At 39.2% G+C, this 15,537-nt stretch overlaps 1 pseudogene; it reads right to left on the reverse strand.

Moving 5' to 3' along the window:
• Positions 1-3,956: 3,956 nt before the first annotated feature.
• LOC148117110 (WD repeat-containing protein 5B-like) lies at positions 3,957-6,520 on the reverse strand (annotated as a pseudogene).
• Positions 6,521-15,537: the final 9,017 nt, after the last annotated feature.

Raw genomic sequence — 15,537 nt, forward strand, 5'->3', positions numbered from 1 at the left:
TAATTTGAACCTAGACATAATTAAAGTAAGAGTGAGATTGCTTCTCAGTCCTGAATGTTTGTTTATGCAGCAGCACCTGTTTGAAGTCAGTGGATGTGAGAGCCAAGAGAGAGGCTTTTTCATCACCATGCTTTATAACGAAACTGAAGCTGACACATGTACCATGCATTTTCCAATACTCACAAAGTAAGTGGAGAGATAAAAACTTAGATTTAAAAAAAATTAAAAGGAAAATAAAACTTTAGATCTGATTTTTCAAGTTACCATGTGACCTATTAAACTATGTTGTTATTAAGATATGGTTACTTTGTGGGCTGGGGCAATGGCTCAGTGGTTGGGAACATTTGGTGCTCCTGCAGAAGACAGAGGCTCAGTTCCCAGTACCCATGTAGCAGCTCACAACCAGCTGTAACTCCAGTTCCAGGAGATCTGCTACCCTCTCTGGCCTTCACAGGTACCAGGCACACATGTGTTTACATGTACATACTTGCAATTTTTTATACCCATAAAATAAAAATAAGTAAGATCTAAAGTGTATGTATATATGTATGTGCTTTCAAATTCAAGAACACATTTTGACTATCATGTCTAATTCTGTGTCATGGTTTTCACTTAGGGATATCCTTTAGCAGTTGTTACATAGTAAAAAGACTCTTCAACCAGATGGTAGTGTCTTTTAATTCCAGCACTCAGGGTACCCAGGCAGGTGGATCTCTGAGTTTAAGGCCAGGCTAGTTCCAGGACAGCCATGCTACACAGATAAACTTTACCTTGCAAAACCAAAAAAGAAAAAATGATTTATCCATGAACACACTTGTCAGCTGATCTCCTTATCCTGAGCAACTCCAGAGTAAAGAAGACATGAATTCTTGACTCTCTGTGCCTTGTAGTCACATGAGAATTCTAGCCATCTCAATCCAGCCTCACAGGAGCACAAAGGGGCAAGGATGCAGACCTGAATGAAGTTTCTTGGAAATTAGCCTGGCCTACTTCCCTTTTCCTGTCTCCCCATTTGACCTCTCATTCATAATTCTCAGACTGAAACCTTCAGAAGCCTGTGCATAGACATGTGGATTTCTAGAATTCTGAGAAATTATTGATGTTAAAAATCTCCAGAAGCAAATAATCCCCTAGGGCATCCTCCAGCACCTTCCAAGGGTGTGTGCTAGAATGAGTTAGTGACCATGATGCTTTGTCCTTACCATTGACATTCTTTTCCCATTCTTTCCTCCTCCCATCAGATGCATCACATGTGCAATAACATGGGTGTCAGGAAAACCCAGTTTCTGTGGCTGCAAGATTCACAAACTTGACATAAAAATGGGCCAGATTATATAAGCTTCATAGAAATTTAATAGTTCACACTGAGGGAAGCAAGGAATGTGATGTTTGAGGATAGATCATTCTAGAAGTCATCATTGATAATATTTTGGTAAAGCCTGGGATTCCCAAAGCTAAATGTTTTTGTTAAAAGAGAAGAAAGGTGCCAGAAAGTACACTCATGAGTTAGGGAAATAGACATGAAAACAGGGAGATGGAGATGGAATTGCGGCTCCCATTACAAATAAGAGTGAAGGATGGCCAGGCAGTGGTGGTGCACACCTTTAATCCAAGCCCTTGGGAGGCAGAGGCAGGTGGATCTTTATGAGTTCAAGGTTAGCCTAATCTTCAAGAAAATAAAAAGTGCCACATGCTACTGTCTAGGAACATAATACACTTGTAATGCAATGTTGCCAGTAGCTCCATGATCTAATGTTCTTGATGCTGTCTGTACACTGTACTTTTGCCTTGTTTTATTTTAGATATAAATGCCTCTATTTTGTCACTTGCAAATTTATTATCAAAAGAAGTTTTTTTCTCATTTTAGGAAATTGATTTTTGCTGGGTGGCAGTGGCACACATTTAATCCCAGCACTTGGAAGGCTGAACAGATCTCTGAGTTTGAGGTCAGAGTGAGTTCCAGGACAGCCAGGGCATCGTTATGCAGAGAAACACTATCTTGGGGGAAAATTGATTTTTTTCTTTAATAATTTGGGACCCTTTCCAAGCCCATGTTTTGAATATTGGAAATCCTAATATAAAACTTCCTTTATACAGCAATGCTGTTTTCACTGAAGAGCAGTGAGAAGTCTATCTTAAAGTCTGTGATAAAAATACACCAATAATTTATGCAAATCATTTTTATTGTGTGTAATTCTCTATTCATTAACATACCATGACTATTTCTTTATGGGTTTAATTTAAACTCTCTAATTTTTTCACATTCATTTTATTTTGGGGGAATATACCCATGCCACAGAATGAATTTTGAAGTCCAAGAACAACCTGTAGGTCCCAGGAATGCATTTTAGGTCAACGGGCTTAGCAGCAAGTACCTTAACCAACTGAGCCATCTCAACTATCCAAATTTAAATTTTTTGATCAGAATTTCAGATATGTCCCTTATTGATCTTGCACCTTGCAATGTAATCAAATGCACCAGCATCTTGCTCATCATACCCTCTATAGGTATATGAGAATATGTTTAAGATATATATTCAAGTGTATATTTGAAATATATAAAATATCTTTCTTAGACATTGTCAGGAAGATAAAATTTTGCCCATGTTGTCTTCAGTGATAGTACTATAGTATTATTTCTTAATCCCAGGGTTTTCATCTGCATGTTTTTCTATATTTTCTATAGAAGCCCCAGGTGGACATAGTTAGTATATGGGTCTGAGGTGTTGGTTGCATTGAGATTAGCATAGCTGCCTTTTGGGTAGTTTGTGGGACTACCACAAAATATTTCCAAAATATTAGACTTTGGAGAATTATCAGTAAAGTCTATTGACAGCAAGTAAGGAATAAAGTTATGACATCATTTATCACCCAGTAAATATCAAGTCTTCTAGAAAAAGCCAAGGCTACGAAGACAAGACAAATAGCCTGACTTAGTACTTCCTGTCTACTAAATACACAGGCCATGAAGCCATCACAACTGCAAGATGATAACTAAACTTGGAGCTTTATAAGAAGCAGTGAAAAGTTGGGAAGCATACCTCAGGTGTCCACTGAGGGCAGGAAAGCAACCATAGTATTGATAAGGTGATTTCTGAATTGAATGATGTTGGGCAGAAGTTAGGAGGCCCAGTGCTAAAAAATAGTCACAGCCTGGCATAGAATTTGCCCAAAGAGTCACAAAATAGCACAACCTAACAAAATATTTAAGAAGACTTTTCAGTCAAACATTTAAGGTTCTAAGACGGTAGAGGTAAGTGGATCTCTGAGCTTGAGATTAGTCTGGTTTACCAGTCAGCCAAGCCTATAGGAGTACAGATCAAGACCCTTTCTCAAAAACTATTTAAGATTCTGGCCCAAAAACTATTTAAGATTCTGGCCCTGTTGAGAAAGCCTGGTCTGAATTCGCTATGTGGAGCACACAGCAGAAGGAGAGGCCTAACTCCTGAGGGTTGTTCTCTGACCAGAACACAGGCAGCTGACAATAACTCACTGTCCCAGACTTGACAGATTAATGCCCATCATGTAGAATAATACCAAAAACATGCAGGTGACATGTAGTTCTTCAGTCCTCTTGTTTCCTCCCTAAACACATGCCATTGTCCTTAGTGGCCTGCCAAACAGAAACTGTTCAGTTCCCTTCCCCTCAGCCATCACATTCTGTCAACCTTCTGAGCACTCCACAAACCCTCCCCTCTGAGAAAGCTGCTGAAAGAAAAAGAATGATGCTGTCCAGGGACAAAGACATGATATTGACAACAGGCCTCAAAATTAAAACGCAGAAGCCACAGGTCCTGGACTGGCTTTTACAGTGGTCTCATTTTGCAAATTAAAATGTCTCAAATTCATAAAATTAAAGACAATTTGACAAGAGCTACAAAACCACAAACTTCATAGCAGTCACCCTTTCAGTTGTTTCTGACTTAGTTTCACTCATCGGTTGGTTGCCAGAGACTTCAGTAGTCACTCATCCACACTTTGATGGTTTTGTCATTTTCTAACGCTGCTGATGCAATGATGTTTTCTGTAGGATGACAAGCTGCTGAGGTCACAACATCTGTGTTACATTGTAACTTATGTGCAGTCTCTTTAGTCTGAAGGTTTCATATGTAAACCATGTTGACTTCTGAGCCAGACACAATCCACTTTCCACCAGTAACAGAGAAATTGGCAAATATGCAGTATTTCTCATTCTTATGACCAGTGTATGTCTTCAGGCCTCTGCTGTAATCCCACAGTTTAAGAGTATTGTCCAAAGTTGTAGTGAGAATATATTTGCCATTTGGAGAAAATTTTACAAAAGACATGGGAGGGTTACCATCATCAATGAATGTTTTTAAACATTGGCCTGAAGTGGCATCCCAGATTTTACAAAGACCATCATAGCTCCCTGACACTATCAAGGACCCATTGCAATTAAAATGTACAGCAAAGTTGGGATCCAAATGAGCAAAGTCTTAGGCACTTTCCTGTTTTCACCTCTCATCAAAGGATCCTGAAACAACGAGGTTGGATGGTGGGTTGAAATTACAGAAGACAAAATCACTGTGTCCTTTTAGTGTTTTCAACCATTTTCCAGATCTCACATCCCATAACTTTAGAGTCTTGCCGTCTGAGGCAGAAACGAGACGACTAGAACCTGAAGACCAGGCAACATCTGATATTTCCAGATTGTGACCACAGAGTGTTTTCTTACATTTCCCATCATATGCCCCCCAAATTATAATTAGTGTATCAGCAGCAGAACTTACTAGCCATTCTCCATTAGGACTAAATTGAACTGATGAGTGTCCCTCAAGAGTAAGTCTGACAGCATACTTGGGTTTCTGTGGTTCTCTTGCCCGCTGGGTGGCAGAGGAGAGGGCTGATTGCTGTGCTCCCTCTGCTGGGGGATGTTCTGTCACAGTAGCTTGGCTCTACAGCTTGTGCAGCTCTCCAGCCCTGAGCCTTGCAGAAGAAAATTGCTGTGTGCACCGTTTGGAGTATAACATGAGCTTGTCCTTAGGGTCGCACAGAATCAACAGCAAGGTTTGGACCACTCTCCTCTTGCTTTCTTCTGTAGCATCAGAAAACTGGATCACAGTGGTTCTGAGATTGGTACTCTTGTTGGGTGTTGCTGTTAAAGGACTAGGCCGTGAGTCAGGGTTTAAGGGAGCTGCACAGAAAATCCTCTTCCACGACCTACTCAGCTCCCAAACATCAGGGAATGGTGAGAAACTGAGGATGCCACACTAAACAGGATTTGAGAAGGCTCAAGAAGAGGCGGGAATGCACCACAGTGCAGGCCCACAACCATCAATGAGACTTACTCGTGCCAAAGAAAGTAAACTTTTGCTTCTGGTCCTCCTGAACCCTGCCCCTGAACCCAGGCTGTGAGAAGCTTGGGTGCAGAAAGGGGCGTGGCCCGCGGACACTTCAGGAAGACTGTGAGCATAGCTGGCCTCTGCCCCTACCCTCCTCTGATGCTGAGTTTTGCAGCCACAAGATCTGCTTACTATGGTTAGGGAATGGAGCAGAGCGATTCACAGATCTTAAATCTAGTGGCTTAAAATTATTTTATAGATGTTAAGGAAACCCTAAGACCTACATCTCCATCTCTGCTGGTCAGTTTTGGTGCATGCCTTTAATCCCAGCATTCAGCAGGCCGAAGCGGATGGATATGTTGTGCATTTCGGGTCAGTCTGGTCTACTGAGCAAGTTCCAAGACAGCCAGAGCTTCACAACCCTGTCTCAGGAAAAAAACCCGAAAAACAAAAACAAACAAACAAAAAACAAGGTTATGATGGAAGAAATCAGCAAACCTTTGGTTATTAGCCTGTATAATTTATGTTTCCATAAGTAATAGATAAGTAAAGTTTTTGGAACTCTGTCTTGTTAATCAGGCAAATTTGTTTGCCACTATCCTCTTTAGAACTATGGAAACATTTTGTTTCAGTGCATAGTTTTTACTGGTGCTTTGTGGTAAGGGTGCTTTGTAAAAAAAGGAACCCTTCTTGCTTCACTTCCCAAGTGCTGGGGCTGCAGGCATGGAGCATCATTCCCATTCCTGAGGGGACAGGGACAGAGGTGTTGAGGCAGGGTTTCATTGTATCCCAGACTTGCCTAGATAGAATGTAAGGTAACCTTACTGCCTCGGCTTCAAGAGTACTGAGATTATAGGGTTGTTACCACTCCTGGCTGTCTCTTAGTCTGGTCTTTTCTTTTCCATAATGTTAACGTGGGTGCTGAGAATTTCCACCTCCCACCCCTTTGGTTTTTCAAGACAGGGTTTCTGTGCATAGCCCTGACTGTTCCGTAACTCTCTCTTTAGACCAGACTGGCCTTGAACTTGGGGATCTACCTGCCTCTACCTCCCAAATGCTGGGATTAAAAAGTTTGCACCACCACCAGCAGGCAGTGATGGGAATCTTCAGTCTTGTGGAATAGCAACAAATCCTGTTACCTGTTCAATTCCCTCTCTATTGTGTACATTGTGCGGGGCTATGGGTGGCACAGAGGCCACTTTGTGAGTTATCCTCATCATTGCCAGGTATGGTGAAAGGCAGGTCTCTTTATCCACTGAACCATCTGCTTTCTATTTTGAGGCAGTTTCTCATTCCACAGCCCAGACAAGCCTTGAACTGGTGTCAATTTTAACCCCATCCAGTCAGTCTAGGATGAACAGGGGTAAGCCACCACACCCAACAAAATTACTTCCTTTCTCTGACTATCATGGATTACAGTGATTCATTTGTAAGGCTTTTTTTCTGCACATCTGCACTGTGTTAAAACAATACCCTCAGGGTCAGAAGAGACCATTCAATCATCTTAGAATGCTGCACATAGGTGCTGGGGATCCAATCCAGGTACTCTAAGAGCAGGCAATACAATGTTTCTCAACCTTCCTAATGCCCCAACAGCTTAATTTTATGTTGTGGTGACCCCCAATCATAAAGTTATTTCATTGCCACTTCATAACTGTAATTTTGCTGTTATAAATCAATGAAAATATCTGATGTGCAACCATTGTGAGAGGGTTGTTTGATATCCTCCAAAGGGGTCATGACCCACAGAGAACCACTTAGCCACATCTGAAGCCTCAACTATTATGATTTCTGATAGGGTTGGTGGTTAGAAACCATATTATCAAAACTTTCTATATTCATTAACCCATAAAAATGACATTGTAGCCTGGAGGTGGTGGCACATGCTTTTAAGACCAGCCAAAGTCAGAACAGGCAGATCTCTGAATTTGAGGCCAGCCTGGTCTACAAAATGAGTTCCAGAAGAGTCAGGACTATTACACAGAGAAACCCTGTCTGAAAAACAAACAAAAAACACCAGATAACACATTTTAGACTTTATTTCAAGAAAATACATATTTCTCTAATATATAGGATGCCAAAAGGAAAAGATGTGTACAACCTAAGAGCTAAGATGGGATGGTGGTGCTGGATGTTAAGTCCAATGCACACATCACAAGCATGAGGGACAAAAAAATGCCCGGATTTAATATGTGGGTAGAACTAAGAGATGGCTTTTCCTTTAAAAAGAGTAAAATTCATTTTTTGATGTGTAGGAGACCTTGTTTATACATAGCATCAAGGACTCATGAAAAGAAGAAGCATAAACTGTAATCATTACTCATGTTCTAACAAGCTGTCTTAATAAATAACTAAAATTTGCATAACTCTTTGGGAGGAGTGGGTTCACCAACAGGGACTAGGAAACCCAAGGCAACAGCAATCAGAGTGGGACCCTGAGTTCCTAGGCAGTGCCATGGTTATCCTTTTATAATAAGCTTCCCTTCTCAGAAGACAGAGTGGACCTGTTTCACATTTCAGAAATCAAATCAGTTTCTCTAAATTGCCCTAAGTCTCCCATTTACAGTGTAAGGACACATGTCTCTGTTTCTCAGTACTATCTAAAAAGAAATGTTGGAACTTTTTCTTTCTTTCTTTCTTTCTTCCTTCCTTCCTTCCTTTCTTTCTTTTTTAACATATATCAGACTTCTATGACCTTGAAAAGATTCCTCCATTCTATCTTAACTGTTGAAACTGGCTTCTTTAAAGCAGCTGTTTAGACTACAAACCAAATTTTCCTACACCTCTGCCAAATCAGGGAAATCTATTCAGATTAAATAAGGTAAATAGGACATTTGCTAATGAGCATCAGTTAAAACTGGACATTTTTTAAAGCTAAAGATGACAAAATTAGGGTATCAATTGATGCATATATTTAAAAGCACCATCTTCAGCAAGTCACTAGTCATTGGTGAATTCTTTCCATAACACATCGTAATCATGTTACCCTTGTAAAATTTCATGCTCACAACTTGGCTGTCCAGGATGACATTCCAAAGCCCTGAACAATTTTGTTTCCATCATTGGTCTTCTGGATTTTTATTTCTTCCTTCCTTGGGCTAAGGGCATACAGATAAAATTATGTACTGCACAATTTTAATTCTCTGCAGAAACACGGCATTACAGAGGAGCCTGTATACTCAGTAATTGTGAGCAGCCATGTGGGTAGTGGAAATTGAACCCAGGTCTTCTGTGAGCAGCCAGTGCTCTTAACCACAGAGTCAATTCTCCAGGCAAACAAAGCTTTAAAATATTTCCAAACAGACTCATGTTATCTACTGTTTCAAACACAATGGTGTATGCTAGTCTGTAAAATATGCCAAACAGCTTTTCATTCTCGTCTGATGTCACAGACTTCTGCTTTGATGATGTTTCTTTTTGCAAACTTCAGGTTCTTTAATGTATCCTCAAATAAGATACTTTATGTTGAGACAATTGTTTTAAAAGTTATCAATTATGATTTCAGCCAACTATGTGAAAGAATTTCTCTGAATTTTCTTTGGTAATCAAACAACCATTACTATCACAGAGGTCTATTCCTCATTCATTACTTACTGAAAATTTACTATGTGCAAAGCATTCATCCATGGCCTGCCAGAGTGCATGTAAATACAAAGAATCAGTAGTCATTCCAAATCAACTGTGGGGACTTGATGAGGACACTCTTGAGAAAGGGCACACAATGCCCAAAATGTCTTGAGGTAGGAAATACCCAACAGGTAAAATAAAAGAAGATGTTCACAGGAAAATATACTTTTTTGAAGTAGTAGTTTAACTTTACACCCAAGGTAGTGACTGTAAGAGCAATTATTTTGTGTCCCAAAACTTTTCCCTGTCAGTACCCTCTATATTTTCACCGAGTTTAGTCATTATATCGCTAAATTCACAGTCAACCATTTGAATTTCATTTAAACCTTAGTTATACTTGTCTGACAATATATAATTTCAGTACTACAGGTGAAAGATGCTTGGGGATGAGGGGGTCAATTCATCTATCTGAAGATGCAAATTAATAGCAATTGTGATATATGAGATGAAGCCATTTAAAAGTATTGCTGATGAGGACACGATGGGAAGAATGCTCCACTACAAAAGGCTTGCCCAGTGGCAGCCACTTGAACCTAGCAGGACTTCCTGGGCCCAGAAATGCTGCATGGCCATGAAGAATAGAACAGGAAAATTCTCCTCTGCACAGCCACCATCTAAGAATTATGACAGTGGAGCTAAGTAATCCATTAAATCTTGATCTTGCCATACATTATTATCCATCTTATACCTGACATACAACAGACACTAAACAAACATGACTTGCTTCTATTTACCTAAAGGAAAATAGTCATTTCTGATTACTCTTAGTTGAAAACATTCTATACTACTAATAGTCCTTAATTCTTATCTCAAGCCTTCAGATAATCTCATGTCCTTCAGTAATTTGATACTTTAAATGTTTTTAAGATTATTTTTGGCTTTGCTTTGTTTCTTGTTTTCCAACACAAGGTGTCTCTGTGTAGCCTTGGCAGTCCTGGAACTTGCTCTGTAGACCAGACTGGCCTTGAACTCAGAGACCCACCTGCCTCTCAAATCCAGGGATTAAAGATGTATGCCCTCACTGATCAGGCAGGGTTTGTTTTTATCTGTGTTGAGTGCTTGCTCACACATATTCATGTACACCATGTGTGCCTCTGGTACCTAAAGAGGCCAGAAAAGGGTTCTGGATCCCCTGGAACTTGAGTTACAAGCAACCATGAGCCACTTGATATAGGTGCTGGATGCAGACTCCTGCCCTCTTTGAGAGCAATACTTCATGTAACTGTAAAATGATCTCTCTCTCTCTTTTGTTTCTGTTTGTGTTGTTGTTGTTGTTGTTATTTACTTTTCGAGACAGGGTTTCTCTGTAGCTATGGAGCCAGTCCTAGAACTCACTCCATAGACCAGGCTGGCCTCAAACTCACAGAGATTCACCTGCCTCTACCTCCCTAAGTGGTGGGATTAAAGGTGTGGACCACCACTGCCCAGTTATAACAGGAGATCCCTTTGCAGAAGAACCATCTCTCCAGTTCAGCTCTAGCAATTTGATATTTTAAAAGTGTTAAATATCAGCTGGGCAGTGGTAGCACAGCACTTGGCAGACAGAAGCAGATAGATCTCTGAGTTCAAGGCCAGCCTGGTCTACAAAGTGAGTTCCAGGACAGGTAGGACTGTTGCACAAAGAAACCCTGTCTTGAAGAAAAAACAAAAACCAAAAACCAAAATAAATAAATAATTAAAAAGTTAAATATCTTCTTTACTAAACATTATCCTAATGTCTTAGTACTCATTCTTATAAAACAATAAAGAATATTATAGAGTATCGTTTACTGTTGATGGAGGGAGTTGGCCCTTTGTTCCCTCCTGGACACCCACCTTGCTTACACCCTAAATAATCACATAGAAACTGTATTAATTAAAACACTACTTGGCCATTAGCTCAAGCCTCCTATTGGCTAAATCTCACATCTTGATTAAACCCATTTCAAATAATCTGTATGTCACCATGAGGTTGTGGCTTACCGGGAAAGATTCAGCGTGTCTGACCTGGCAGTTTCATGGTAGCTTTCTTTCTGCCTTTTCCCCCAGCATTCAGTTTTGTCTACTCTGCCTACCTAAGTGCTGCCCTATCAAAATGCCAAGGCAGTTTCTTTATTCAACCAATGAAAACAACACAAATACAGAAGGACCTTCTACACCAATTTACATCATAGCCAATATAGTTCACTTATTCACACCTAATCCCAAATTACTTTTAAATAACATTGAATGATAGGAAAAGGTAAGTCAAAAATATTTCCCAAGTATGCAGATAGATACTTAATTTGTTTACTTCAAACAGAAGGAAACAGTCCTACTAATTGGAGATGTCAAACGAAACTGCAAATGAGCAAATTTTGAAATGTAGTAGACAGCACACAGGTGCGTATCTTGAAAGGATACAATACCCTATCAAAAGGCAATCCCTTTTTCTTACTGTACATTACTGAACAGAATTTCCAGCCCCTAAATATAGATAAAATGGCTTGCTTATTAGTGTGACAATTTTCACAAAATTAATCAGAGATAAAATAAATCCCAAAGAAACCCAAGGAAAACCTGTTTTAAAATGCAGCCCCACAACTGGGGTCAGACAGCTGAAATGTTTATTTCACACTACAGAAATCAATGAAAGTTGCCATGTACAACAACAAAAGTAGTCATGTACAACAGAGAGTTTGGTTGACAAGTTATACTTACATATGTTTTCTTAGGCATAATCAGCAGCAACTGGAATATTCAGATTTATTACGGGACAGTAATGCTGAAAAACACCTGGAGTCCACAATCTTTGTGTGGTACATGGAAGAACTACACTAGCAGAACATTTTCCAGCAGGGACGACTGATGAGGGCATTAGAAAATGCCAAAGTGACTTTGACTGGTGACAAGGATGAAGTGTTTCACAGGGAACTGTGTCTCCAAAATCCTTTTCTTTATATTCAGTATATGAACTTTCTGGGTTATTATTCCATCCAGTCATATTTCACCTTCAGGTGCCCAATACCTTTACATTTCAAATTCTCTGAATGCAATTGTTTGAAACCAAAGTTCTTAGTATAAATTACATACTTGAGAAGTCTGAAGGAAGACAGGGAAAGTAAAGAGAACAAAGCCGCTTTGCCTATCACTGTCAAAACCATAGACCTTGTTGTTCTGTAGATACTAACATGCTTCTGTAGTGACACCTTCTGATAAAAATAACAAAAGATTAAACTAAATCAACAGGCTATGCCAGATGAAGGACTATGAATAGGATTTATAAGTACCCCTTAAATTTCCACTTGTATTAGAAAACAAAAGAAGTCTGCTTCTTAGGACTCATTTACAAAACATCTGAATTTGTAGGGTTAACTTTAGCCAACTCTAATCTTTACATTTAATAATTTTACTATAATAACAATGTTCATGAACTTCCTAGGTCAAGCTGAAGATAAATGTTCTGTTTTAGATAAAACAGATTGCACTGGCTACTGGACCTGACATCACTGGGTAACTCTAAAATTGCTACAAAAGTTCCAGCTGTATGCTCTCAGTTAGGTGGGGTGACAATTCTGTGTGCTTTGCATCTCTTTTTATTCAAACTTGTTTATCAGATACAAAGGTTTTAACTTTCCAATAGAAGGTTCATAATTTAAAACATTCTACAGAAATAATGCTACCAGTAATTTACAATAAAATAACCACAAAAGAGTCAAAGCTAAAAACAAGATTTTTACTATGAATCAGTGCTCCTATTACCCTTCTGAAAGAGGTAATATTTTAATGTGATGTAAAGGCAACATTGAAAGTTCATCTTTAAATTAACAACCTAATTTATTCCTAAAATTACAAAGAATCAATCTTGTACAGGGTAAGTTCAGTAAACTAACATGTTCTCTCAGCACAAAGCAGCAGTAGAAAACAACAGGACAGATGGGAGTTGACTACTTTTGTAGTGCCTGCTCCATCAGTAACAGACATCAGATGATATCCATCCCAGAGCAGACACATGTAAAGACTAGGGAAAGAATGCATCACACTCTTAGCCGATAAATGTCCTTTGACTCTGGAACTTTCTAGTTTCAATAAAATAAATTTTTCAAAGTAAACAGGGTCATATAAATTTGCTGCTTAAATGACATTATGATGAGGTATGAAAATCCTAAATATTCATTACATTCATCAGGATTCACCAGAGATGTGCAACAGCTTGTCAGGGGCAACTCCCAGATAGCTTTTACACTTTGGGGTTACAATGAATTCTAGAAGAATAGTCTAAAGAGATTTAAAATGGTGTGCCCTGAAACAGATGTGAGCAACTTTTCCTTCAAGGAAAGCCCTTCTCTGATAGTGTGTTCCAACATTGAGCCAATGGCCAACTAGCACCAAGAAATCGCATTGAACTCATTTGCAGTTCTCTTGGTAATTAAGCTTTCTTTGTTATTTTTGTCCCCTTCTAGTCCAAGCACAAATGTGGATCAGTGAACATAGCACTGAAAGTACCATTTGCAGGTAAATTACAGTCATTATTAAATTAGCAAGAGGAAGCACTGTTTTTACTTGGGGAGGTAGGGTACTTTTAGTAGGAAATGAAATAAAACCAGGGAAGACTGAGGTGATTAGAAAAGGATCACTGCCATTTTAGTCTAGAGGTCAAACTGAGGAGACTGCTATGCTTTGAAAGATAAGGTTGCTGCACTGCAGAATCATGTATGCAGCATGAATACATTAGAATCAAGCTATATTTGACTAAGAAACAAAGTTCCTAAGTAACATTTGAATCTGGGTTATCTGTCAGTCACATAGAGAAAAAGCACCTGGGTGAACTCCAATTACTAGGACTTTGATCAAAGCCTGAATATCATTTTTTAATGCAGAAACACAACCTCTAGTCACACTGGTTTAGATAAGTAATGGATTCTGTGTTATTCTGGCTCTTTAACTGAATTTTAGAACATGGTTTTACTAAGGACTTTTATCTTCATACTAGTGTTAAAACTCAGCTACTTCCAAATCCTAAGAGACATAAAACCAATGAGAAGCCATATACGTTAATCTGTGTTCCTCTCCTTTCTGCTTTAAGGGAATCTGCCAAGTCAGTATAACATTTAGAATTCAAAGTGTTAATTCTTCAGCATTCCTGACAACTAGAAGCACATTCACTCAAGGCTGAAGGTAAGGGAGGGATGGTTTAACATTAATATTTGAAGAATGACTCAATTAGAGGAAAGAAAACCATCCCATCTCAATAAGGATTAATGCAAGTTTGGCTAGAAAAAGTCACCGGGTACTCTGAGGTTTAGTTCACTGTGGAAGAGCTCAAGAAGAGTACTCTGGTATATACACAAGTCTAAGTATCTCCCTTGTCCAAGCAGTTGTGTAAAATTCAAGGTAAAGGTTCTAGTTTTATCTTTTAATGTCATCTTCCTCACTTTACAGAATGAAGGAAGAGGCCTCTTTTACCCCACAAAAGAGGGAGCCACAAATATATGCGTATATATTCCCATGACTCTAATATAAGTGTTGATCTTCAAAGCTTATGGATTTTTCCATAAGAGAGTAGGCTGTTCTGGTTATCCTTGTAATAAAAGAATATTCTATCACAGAGAGCCAGAGTTTTTCCAGATGTGTGTAAGAGAGCAGGTGCACAAGACAAGCAAATGAGCACAAACAGGATTATGGAAAACATTTGAGAAATTAGCTCCATGAGGACTGTGGGCTCCATAAGAGGACTTGACTGGGTAGCCTAGTCTGATACAGGAACAAGAAAGCAGAGGATTGCTTCAAAGCTGGAAACCTTCCATAGGAGTCTCACACTGCAGGAAGATGTCAACTGCTGCTGGCTAAGGTCAATCTGGGGGTAATGCTGCTGTCCTCATCTTCAGTCCCAATATAATGCTCAATAAGATGAGAAGTCATTTGATAGATCCTCTGGTTTTCATGACTCTGCAAGAACTCTATTTTAGGGGCTTGAGAGATGGCTCAGAGGTTAAGAGCACTGCCTGCTCTTCCAAAGGTCCTGAGTTCAATTCCTAACAACCACATAGTGGCTCACAACCATCTGTAATGAGATCTGGTGCCCTCTTCTGACCTGCAGACATCCATGCAGACAGAATGCTGTATACATAATAAATAAATATTTAAAAAAGAACGCTATTTTATCCAGATCTAAAATGAAGAATAAAGAATCATTCTTGAAAATTCCAGTAACTATATTTTCAAGTCTACTTTGATGTAAACATTCTTACATTATCTTGTATTGTACAGTTGTACAGAAGTGATTATTACAATTACATCTGAATGCTAATATTTTAAATTAACATCTTAGGAACAATTTCTGTTCCTTTATTACCCAGAACCTACTATATTCATGCCTTTTTATGACTATGTCTATTTTCTAACTCTCGGCCAGAAGTTGCTCTGGTCAAAGCATCTTACCATGTGCTTCTTCAATCAAAGCACAGCAAGGGTTAATACCTGAGCCATTCCTTTCAGCTTCTTGTTCTCCAAGCCTCAGGATGTTTCCAAGCCATTGAGGGCAACCTGTACAATCTTTGAGACCATAACAGTGAGGAGATCACAGAGTGGCTTGATACAACCAAGTTCTACTAGGTACCTGAAGCTTCAAAAAGCACAATTTAATCAT

Source organism: Myodes glareolus, unplaced genomic scaffold (genome assembly GCF_982192425.1).
Source record: "Myodes glareolus unplaced genomic scaffold, mMyoGla1.1 HAP1_SCAFFOLD_62, whole genome shotgun sequence".
Taxonomy (NCBI): domain Eukaryota; kingdom Metazoa; phylum Chordata; class Mammalia; order Rodentia; family Cricetidae; genus Myodes; species Myodes glareolus.